This window comes from Gadus morhua, chromosome 8 (assembly GCF_902167405.1).
Source record: "Gadus morhua chromosome 8, gadMor3.0, whole genome shotgun sequence".
NCBI lineage: Eukaryota > Metazoa > Chordata > Actinopteri > Gadiformes > Gadidae > Gadus > Gadus morhua.
The window spans coordinates 12,367,769-12,373,893 of record NC_044055.1 but is presented as its reverse complement, the minus strand read 5'-3'; positions in this window follow the sequence as shown (position 1 = coordinate 12,373,893).

The following is a 6,125-nucleotide window of genomic DNA, read 5'->3' as shown; positions in this document are numbered from 1 at the left end:
CGGCAGCTGTTGTGCCATCGGTTTATCACCCAGACCAACCGATAACGTCCCAACCACCCAACCTCTGCATCTCAAACCAGCGCTTCAGAGATGTGTTATTAGCCTCCGAGCCCGGTGCTAAGTGTCAGGTATCGGGGGGGGGGGGGGGGTGGTTAGCGAGGGAAAACCCAAGGGTTACTCAATGTTATGAAAGGTTGAGGGAGGAAGTCAGGAGGAGGGCTTTTATTGTGACAGAGCACAGATGGGATTCATTCATCATTTGAGCTCTTATCTTGTAAAGCTCTACTGAAGAGAGAGACAAAGCGTCAGTGTTCCCCACAACAGAGGCTCTATTGACAGGATGATGTCAGGGGAGGGGTGGGGCTTAGCAGCTCTGGTTAGATTGGTCTATAGAAGGTCTAGATAATATAGAGTCCAAATAGCTACACTAAACACCACAGAAAATAGTGAGATAAATACATTTAATACGCAAAATGAAGAGTATGTGTTGTAGTATGTGTCTCCTCAAAGACTCATCTCTGTTACTGTTTAACCCAACCTGCTCCCTAATGACCTGTCTCTGTACTGTCTAACCCCTACCTGCTCCTTAATGACCTGTCTCTGTACTGTCTAACCCCTACCTGCTCCTTAATGACCTGTCTCTGTACTGTCTAACCCCTACCTGCTAGTACTACCACTGGACCAGACCTCCCTCTCTCAGAGAGCCAAGCTGCTGGTCCTGAGACCCAGGGCCAGCAGAGATCAAAGGTCAGGCAGCTTTAGGACGGGGTCGGGACGGGATCGGAGGTCACAGTGTAAACGGAGCGGACGTTAAGACAGTTGTACAAACCATTTGGGCTGCGGAGGAAAGCTGTCATCAGGGGAGCTATTATGGGATGTTAAGGAGAGAGAGAGAGAGAGAGAGAGAGAGAGAGAGAGAGAGAGAGAGAGAGAGAGAGAGAGAGAGAGAGAGAGAGAGAGAGGATTTAAGTTTTCTGCTTACAGCAACATGCCTGGGGGGGGGGGGGGGGGGGGGTGATGATGAAACCCCCCTCTCCCCCCCTCCCCTCCCCCGGTCAGCTGCAGCAGGATGACATCACCGCCCTACTATGCCATCCCAACTGCCACCGGAACATTCCGTTTCGACAACGTCTCCGGGGAGCCGTCGACCAATCGGGGCCCTCGGCTCTCAGGAGCCCTGGTAGCAGTTAGAGTTCAAGTGTCAGCTCAGCCAATCACACTTCAGCAGAACACAGTTCGAACGTTGCCTTGGCGACCATGTGGGAAAGCTGTCAGTGCTTCACGAAAACACACCCTGGTCCAATACGATGGACGGCTGAATTAAGACCTTTATCGGTTTCAGTTAACCCGACTTAATTAAGACCTTTATTGGTTTCAGTGAACCTGATTGAATTAAGACCTTTCAGGTCATGTCCACGCTGGAACCCTCTGAGGTGCTTCAGGTGGAACCTCTCCCTCTGGTTTCAGTGGTGGTTTGCTCAATGACTTCCTGGGCTCAGATGTCGGACCCTCTCTGGTCCGAGACTCCACGGTTGAATGCTCTTATTGTTCAAGGCTCCTGTAATGTCTTCATGCCCCTGACTACTTTAGTGGGCCTGGATCGCGTCCCAACCAGTCGTCAGCATCCCGCTAAGCTCTCCGTTCTCAGGCCTCTCCCTCCAGCTCCCCCTCCAGGAGATCCATCCCCAGAGGGTCTTTGAAAGGCTCAAACGTTCAGATACCTGGTCCGTGTCTGTGATCACCTGTGGCCCAGCAACACACACACTATTGTTGACTCGGCTAGCCAACAACACCACCCTCTACAGCACCACCACCATCCCCATCCACTCCCACCAACACCACCTCCACCCTCACCATAACCACCGCCATCCACTCCCACCAACACCACCTCCACCCTCACCATAACCACCGCCATCCACTCTAAGGCGTTCTCCACCACCACCATCACCACCACCCATCAACACCTCCACCCCTATCATCAGCCCAACTCCACCCCAGCCTCAGCCTGCCAGACAGACACTCCAGACACATCATAAATATTCATCCCCTCCTCCTCCATCAGACAGAACACCAGCCAGGGTCCACTACGACAGCTCCATCTTGTTCTTCCACCTCGCGGGGGGACCACACAGGCGGGGGGTTGGACGGATCGGAACACGTTTTAAAGTTTGGATTCACAGTTCAAACGACGGGATAACACGGCTCAGAGTGATATGAGGAGTGTACAGTAGAGTGATATGAGGAGTGTACAGTAGATGGATATGAGGAGTGTACAGTAGATGGATATGAGGAGTGCACAGTAGAGTGATATAAGGAGTGTACAGTAGAGTGATATGAGGAGTGTACAGTAGATGGATATGAGGAGTGTACAGTAGAGTGATATGAGGAGGGTACAGTAGAGTGATATGAGGAGTGTACAGTAGAGTGATATGAGGAGTGTACAGTAAATGGATATGAGGAGTGTACAGTAGAGTGATATGAGGATTGAGGAGTGTACAGTAGATGGATATGAGGAGTGTACAGTAGAGTGATATGAGTGTATAGTAGAGTGATATGAGGAGTGTACAGTAGAGTGATATGAGGAGTGTACAGTAGAGCGATATGAGGAGTGTACAGTAGACTGAGATGAGGAGGGTACAGTAGAGTGATACGAGGAGTGTACAGTAGAGCGATATGAGGAGTGTACAGTAGAGTGATACGAGGAGTGTACGGTTGCTGGTGTGATTCTAGACATTCCCACTTCCAGGAGGGTTAGTGCATGGCTCGAAAGAGGGCGGGACTCCAAGCAAGACTTCAAAATCATGGAGTCCCACGCGTTCATTCATTCATTAAGCCAGTCATTTATTAAGCCATTCATTCATTAAGCAATTCATTTATTAAGCCATTCATTCATTCAGAAGCTCCTAGGTGTGGGGGGAGGGAGAGAGACAGAGAGAGAGACTGATTGCGCATGAATGAGAAACTAATTGCCAATGGGAGAATGTTTGAGAGTCCATCAGAATAATAAAACGCACAACAGAAACAGAAGTCTGCTGACACACGCACACACACGGCAATAAAATGTCCATGATAAGAAAGATAAATGTGTTTTTTCATCCAAAGGTCATTTCACTTTCTGTCAGACATACCTGTCTGTGTAAAACACCTGTCTGACTGTCTCACATACCTGTCTGTTTATCTACTATAACTGTCTGCTATCTATCTGCGTCTGTCTGTCTGCTATACCTGTCTGTCTGTCTGCAGTCATTCAACTAAAAAATGAGGACATTATGTAATGAAACTGATGTGTGCATGGGGGGTTTATAGATGTGTGTTCATGTTGTGTATAGATGTTTGTTCATGTTGAATAGATGCATGTATGTGTTGCTTATATAAGTGTGTTCATGTTGTGTAGATGTGTGTATGTTATGTATAGATGAGTGTATAGATGTGTGTATGTTGTGTATAGATGTGTGTGTGTGTGTGTGTGTGTGTGTGTGTGTGTGTGTGTGTGTGTGTGTGTGTGTGTGTGTGTGTGTGTCAAAATGTGACAGATGACTTTAGGCTGTGAGTGCTGTGAGAATCGATATCGGTGAGTTTCCTCTGCTCGACCCCCCGTGGCGGCGCGCGAGGAGGGACTAGTTCGGGTACGGTGTTGGTTCGCAGCCCACCCCGAACAGCAGGTTCTGGTCTCGACCGCATTGTCGGCATTCTCCGGAGAAACGAACTCCCAGCGGAGTCAGACACACAAAGTTGTTATCGACGTGTCATGACCACACACACACACACACACACACACACACACACACACACACACACACACACACACACACACACACACACACACACACACACACACACAATCACACACACACACGTTCCGTTAATCCTTCCCGTCGGTACCGTTCGGTAAAGTGTCATCTCACTACCGTCCTGCGCGAGCCCTAAGGAGGGAGAACTCCCGGGTGCATGAGACCACCGGAGACCACCGGGGACCGCGAGCCGCTACAAAACAATACGCGCACACAGGACTCACCTTCTGATAACTCCAGCTCGAGCTCCGCCAGCCGCGCGCGCACCTCCACCGGCAGCGGGACCGGGTCGCGGTCCGCCATTCCGCTCGCTCTCCCCTCCTAGATCCTTCCTCCCGTCTCTCCTAAATCCTTCCTCCCGTCTCTCCTTCGCTCCGTTAACGTCTCCTTCCGAGCGGTCCGCCGTCCTCCGCAAGCTCCTCAGGAAGTAGGGAGGAGGAGCAGAGGAGGAGCAGAGGAGGAGCTGAGGTCAAATCCCCGAATATGAAAAGTGAACGAATGGAAAGAGTCCGCGCACCGCCCCGTGCCGCTTGGTCCGCGCGCTCTGCTGGCTGGAAGACGTCTGCACGCTTTCCCGCGAGTCCCGCGTGTCTGTCGGTCCGCTAGCCGCTGGGCCGAGACGAGGCGTGTTGTCTCGCGCTCCACCGGCGGGACTGAAGCCCGCGGTGGAGTCTGCCGCGTGGCCCGACAAGGGCGCGCCGCGCACGCGCCTCTCAATGAACGGTTGAATCTGATTTAGTTCGGTCATGTGTGTGATGGTGTTGGTGTCAATAAAGAACTGATGACCTCTGACCTGGAGGAGACAGGGCCCCAATTTGCATAATTACATGTTCAATATTCATATTCATTCCAGGCCACTCCCCCACCTGTTAGTTAACAGCTTCACCTCGAGGTGACGGTGTTGTGTTTACACCATTAGGAGAGGAAAGGAGAGGAGAGAGGAGAGGAGGAGAGGGGATGAGCGGAGGAGATAGGAGAGGAGAGGAGACAGGAGAGGAGAGAAGGAGAGGAGGAGTGTAAACAGATGATGGCCTGAATCATCACGTTGTTGTCGGGTTTCCGGCTTAGAACACGCCAACGATCTCAGCTGCTGAGTTCCTTAATTGGAAACAGATTAAGAATGTAGAACCAGTTAGAACCGCTGCGGGAACCCTGTTTGTGTGTGTAGGTGAGTGTGTGTGTGTGTGTGTGTGTGTGTGTGTGTGTGTGTGTGTGTGTGTGTGTGTGTGTGTGTGTGTGTGTGTGTGTGTGTGTGTGTGTGTGTGTGTGTGTGTGTGTGAGTGAGTGTGTGTGTGAGAGAATGTGTGTGTGTTTGTGTGTGTGTGTGTGTGTGTGTGTGTGTGTGTGTGTGTGTGTGTGTGTGTGTGTGTGTGTGTGTGTGGGTGTAGGTGTTTGTGTATGTGTGTCTGTGTAGGTGTTTGTGTGTGTGTGTGTGTGTGTGTGTGTGTGTGTGTGTGTGTGTGTGTGTCTATATGTGTGTGTGTATAGGTGACAGTGTGTGAGAGTGTGTGTGTGTGTGTGTGAGAGAGAAAGTGTGTGTGTGTGTGTGTGTGTGTGTGTGTGTGTGTGTGTGTGTGTGTGTGTGTGTGTGTGTGTGTGTGTGTGTGTGTGTGTGTGTGTGTTTTTTCAGTCGATTAGGGACTTAAATGATAACACATTCCTTCTCTCTTTGTAAATCCTTGATTGTGTGACAGCAGAGATCCGGACTCTGTGTCTCTGCTGCCCTCTACCGGCGGCCCGACCACCTGTTGGATCTCCCTCATCCCCGCACTACGCACTTATTGTATGTTGCACGTCCCGGCCCTTAAACATAGTACTTGTTCTGTTTTCTTTGTAGTATGGTAATAATAATAATAATTCTGAAATCGTTACATTGGCTTCCTGTAGGTCAGAGAATTGATTTTAAAATCATGTTGCTTACCTAAAAATCCCTACATGGTTTAGGCCGAAAATATTTAACTGATATGCTTCCACTACATCAGCCTTTTAGATCACTAAGAAGCTCTGAGACCAATCTGTTAATTATCCCCAGAGTAAACACAAAACATGGGAAAGCAGAATTTAGTTACTACGCAACAAATAGCTGGAATAAATTCCCAGAGGATTTAAGACTTGCCCCAACTCTGAGCACCTTTAAAACAAGACTGAAGACTTTTATGTTTGCTATAGCTTTCTGCTAAATCTTAAATACATTGCACTTTCTATTTTTTTTTTAACTTTGCCTTTATTTTCTATTTTAATACTAAAATGCCTTTTTAACTTTCTATCTTTTTGCATATGTTTTTCTTTTACTTACCTATTATTTTATTTTATTGTATGACTGTTCTGCCAAGC